Source organism: Pelmatolapia mariae, linkage group LG4 (assembly GCF_036321145.2).
Source record: "Pelmatolapia mariae isolate MD_Pm_ZW linkage group LG4, Pm_UMD_F_2, whole genome shotgun sequence".
Lineage (NCBI taxonomy): Eukaryota > Metazoa > Chordata > Actinopteri > Cichliformes > Cichlidae > Pelmatolapia > Pelmatolapia mariae.
In genome coordinates, this window is record NC_086230.1 from 9,496,291 (window position 1) to 9,501,378 (window position 5,088).

Below are 5,088 nucleotides of genomic sequence, written 5' to 3' on the forward strand. Positions count from 1 at the left end.
GTTTTAGATCTCGCCTTGGGTCAACACACCTGAATCACATGATTAGTTCATTACCAGGCCTCTGGAGAACTTCAGGACATGTTGAGGAGCTAATTTAGCCATTTAAATCAGCTGTGTTGGTTCAAGGACACATCTAAAACCTGCAGGGACACCGGCCCTCGAGGCCTGGAGTTGCCCACCCCTGTTTTATTCCATATAAAAAAATCTGTAAAAGTAGAATAAAAATGCAGAGATTTTAGAGATTTTTATTGCTGCAAATTTCCATTATTTTACTGTACTTTTCTTGCTCCCCAGCTGGCAGAAAAATAAATTTTTTTACAGGTGCTTTTTGTTTAGTTTAGTTTTTTTCCCAACAGTGCAGGAGGAATGAGGAAGTATGATACACGGTCTGTCCAAGGCTATGAACCAAATGGGGTTTTAGATTAATTTGTTACACTGAGTTAAAGAGCAGCTATTAATAATGTAAAACTGAGCGCCAGTCTGCTGAGCTCATCAGAGCCTTGTTTGCTCTGTGCTTACTGTTTACTGCTGTTAAGAACACCTGAGTGGGCAGCGGTCTGCCAGACAGATGAAGTTAAATCCCATGGAAATAATATAGATCTCTGTGTAGGCGTCTGACACGAGATGAAGTTATCAGATCCCATGTTTCATTAGTGTATGTATTTATCTGGCATGCAAAGGCTGACACTTTCCACTCCACTCCCTGCTGGCATCACAGGTAAATGACATAAGCTCCTACATGTTCCTGCCCTGTGGGGACTTTTATGGCTGCGCTAAGTTGAAAACTGCAATACAAAAGTTGCATTGAAAGCCTGCACTTCCCAGCACCTCCAGAACAATATGTCATATTCTGCTGTAACGTAATATAGCATTTTGTTTAACCACTCTTCATGCAAATATTGCCTGTGTATTGCAAACATTGGTTTCTTTGTGCCCATGCCAGCTTGTTAATGCTGCCGCCAACTATCTCACGCTTCAACTTTAGATAAGTACAAGATATGGTTTTACTTTATATCATTGTAACACAGCTCCGGATAATTATCCATATTTTTTAAATCGAAGGATTTTAAATTATTGGAGCTCCTCCATCCACAATGTATGCTGAGACCATTTTTTAGTGGTTGACTGCCACCTACTGGTTAAAAGCTGCTATTTATTCTACATGAGAAAAAACAAGGTGTACCTTTATTTTATCAGTTTCAACTCTAATGCTCACCTCCTATGTAGACCTTTTAATTTACATCCTATTAATAACCATTCTAATTCATAATTCTTATATATTATTTATTTTATACGGTCTGAAATATATATTACTACAACTATAGAATGCAAAATATACATTTTTCTACACCAAGCAGTTCCCATTTTTAGGGATTGTCACTCAATGGCTTATTGAGCCGCTCCTTGGTGCATTTTGCTAGTGTGCTTATAAATACTTATCTCCTTCAAAGCTCCACGTGATGTTTGATTCGGTGACACCAAGTTGCTCGGTCCCTATACTGTAAGTCAGCAAACAATGTTAAACTGCAACATTTCAGCTGTGGTGTCTTAAAGAAAGGTCATTGTCCTGAAGGCAGTGATTCACTGGTAATCAGACATACCGGGCAATTTCCCGGTGTGCCGACTCACTTTTGGACCGATGGGCGCTGCGCACCGGCAGTACAAGCACCGATAGCAGCCCATTCGTTCATTTTCATTACTGACACTGGATTACCCAATCAAATCTCTTAACGCGACCGGCCCCTCCCCTACCTTCGCTTTGCTCTGACGCACCTTGTCGAAACAATTCAGTGAGAAAGAATTGGCGAAAAGATGGAGTTGAAAAACTGAGAGAAAACAATAAGAAGAAACTAATAATTGATGTAGCAAAATGTGTCAAATTAACCGACATGTTAGCTGGACCAGCAGTAGTACCAGCAACCAGAGGTGGGAATTAACAAAGTACAAATACTTCGTTACTGTAATGAAGTAGAATTTTCAGGTACTGTACTTTATTTGAGTATTTATTCACTGATACTCCATACATTTTAAAACAAATGTACCTTTGTTATTTTTATTTTATTTTATTTCTTTATTTTCAGTTGTTACAGACGGACAGACATGACTGGGAAAGGGAGAAAGAAAGAAAGAAAGAAAGAAAGAAAGAGAGGGAAGAGGGACAGTGAAAAGGGGCATTTTTAAAAAAATCACCTGGATCACCTGTTGAGAGAAGAGAAAAAGAGAAAACAAGCAAAAAAGAGAGCAATATAATAAACACAACACCATCGCAATAATCTAGCGAAGTGTAAATCACAGTAAATACTAAATATTGAATGTTATTGTGCAGCATGCAGGACTGACAGTGCACAATGTGCTTTGAGGTAGCAGCCAAGAAAGGTGTAGTTTGTGTCTGTGAACACCCGTGCATACACCTGTGTGCACACCTGTGTGGATGAGCGCGCTTGTATTCAAAAGGTTTCTCCATGTAACGATCTGCTCGAGCGTATGAGGAACCATAGCCCAGTCCCCCAGCGAATGAAGCAGGCATGGAGGAGATCCAGGCCCCAGAGATCCAGAGGCCCCCAGAGTGCAAGAGCCCAAGGAGGACCATCAGAAGGGCAACCATGCCACCCTCCTAGGAAGAGCTGAGGACAGCCCCAGATGAGGGGTTACTCAGCAGCCACGGTGCAGAAGCCAGAGGGGGTTGCAGTGACTCGCCCGTGGGCTCTGCTGGCAGCCAAAGTGGACTGAACCCCAGGCCCAGAGGCCAGAGGCACGACCTGACATATAGACACAGACGTACAGGCACACACAGACACAAACGTGCATTCCCACCCTCATGCACACATATACAAATACTCGGCACACACCCAACGTGGAGACAGACACAAATGGACACTGTACACACAATCACACTCTAGGTTGTGGAATAAAATTGAGAAACAGGCAGCCAGAAGGGGACAGAAAATGTTACTTTAGGTTAAACAGTATCATTTGTAGTATTTATGGTCAGGGGTTAAAGTGGGTGAGTGAGTGCAGGTGTCCTATGTTGTAGTCAGTATCCGCTGCAGAAGAGGAGGAGCACAAGGGAAGTGAGGTTTCTCTACGACATAATGTTTCAGCTGTTTTTCTATCAGCTCAAAAAACATCAGCAAACGCACAAACTGTTTGTGTGAGGTCTGTGTCACAGTGTGTTGGAAGCTAAAGCTCCGGCTTTACCTTTTATCTCACAGGGAAATTTAAAGAAAAAAGAAAGCTAACTTCACTCAGAGATAGATAAGAAAGACAGGACCTGGGGGGAAGAAGAGAGGTTAGATTTAAAGATAATGACTGCTCAGTGATACCTGATAAACTGCTAAAACTATTTTTTATCACATATTTGATTTGTATGTGCAATACTAGCTTTGTGTTATTCAAAAGCTGCATGAAAATGCTGTGTAGGTTTGTGCAAGATAACAGGTTAGTTTGCAATAGTGTGGTGAATTCACAGTAAAGCACTGCGATGGACTGATAGACAGTGGCTGTGGTGGTCAGTCTTACATCATGAAGCAGATAATGATCTACATTTAGGCTGATGATGCTTAGATTCATTTACTGAATTGAATCGTTATACCAAATGTATACTGTCTAGTATAAAGACACTGTACAGTATAATGTTGGTGTAGGAAATGGAACTCAGTCGAGAAAGCTCTGAATCATCTGCTTACATCTTGTTGAATTCAGTTGTATAAATCCACAAAGAGCAGCAGGTTAGCTGATCACAGTATGAGTTGTTTGTATTTTCCCCACACCGAGCCACTGCAACAGATCTTTGTGTTCCCCCGAAATGTTCAAATCTCACTGTGACCATTCTCATTTTTCTGTTTAGATGGCAAAGTCACATTCTGCAATGTAGGCAACAGAATATATATTCTGTTAAGATGAGTAAATTCATTAAAATTAGAAATTACATTTGGATAACATTTACATTCTCATGTACCACTATTATTGTTGTCTCATCAGATAAAATGACAAAAAAATCCCTCAAAATTTTAGACTACAGCATCCATCTGCGCGTCCGCATGTGCAAACGATTCAAAGTTCCGAGTTTTATATGTGATGTGCGATTTGTTAAACTGCGGTGGTTATGAGAATCACTGTGTGGCAGGGCGCTGTTCTATCATTTTAATGCATTTCATTAAGCGCGTGTTTTCTGAACGCGACACGTCGTATTCAAATAGCTTAATTTCGTGAAAATTCTCCGCTTTTGTGAAACGGCATGATATCTCGTCGAAGATATCTTTGTTGAAATGAAAAAGATGACGTTGTCGGCAGGATTCGAACCTGCGCGGGGAGACCCCAATGGATTTCTAGTCCATCGCCTTAACCACTCGGCCACGACAACTCATACGTTCCAATTTCACAGACGTCAACTCATAGCTAAATTTCCGTTATACTACTAGTTACACAAATTTCAAGAAATAAACCATGTTTTGAAGAGTACCTATAAGGCACTAGACGCTGGACCAAGCAGGGAAACGAGAGCCAATCTTAACTCAGTTTACCGCTTTATACTCGCCTTAATATAACCTCATCGGCTTTTTTAATCTATTTAATCGTGCCAAATAAATAGATTTGCTGAATAATGTATCTATGTAGTTATTAGAGTATCCTCTCCCCTTTTATTAATACCAAGTGTTTGTATTTGTTCAGTTCTTACGACTTAATATATTAGCACTGCACGTATATAAACTATTGCAGTCTCTGAAACTATGCATCAGCTGAAATCCTCCACACATGCATATGAGCTAATTGGCCAGTTTACAGCTCGTGGTAACGTGTAGTTCTACATTAGGTGCATTACTTTCGATTATTTTGTTGCCGTTTATCTCCCATCTTAACAAAACCTAAAGGACGGCACTGAGCCACGGAGATGGAGAAAAACAGACGCCCTCGGTTTTGTTCGGTTAAAATTAAAATGTGCGCTTATTTCTATAAACTAAACAAAAACAGAAGTGTGACTTTCAACATCAGACTAATTTGGAGTAATTGTCATTTCGGTCATTGTTGCCACTGAGCTGGAAGCAGTGACACCACGTGACTCCTGTAGCGAGGGCCTGCTGTTTGTTC

At 40.6% G+C, this 5,088-nt stretch overlaps 1 non-coding gene across 1 annotated transcript; it reads right to left on the minus strand.

The window, feature by feature from the left end:
* Positions 1-4,281: 4,281 nt before the first annotated feature.
* On the minus strand, positions 4,282-4,363 carry trnas-aga (transfer RNA serine (anticodon AGA)). Its single transcript has one exon. It is a non-coding gene; the product is annotated as a tRNA-Ser (tRNA).
* Between the last annotated feature and the right edge of the window lie 725 nt (positions 4,364-5,088).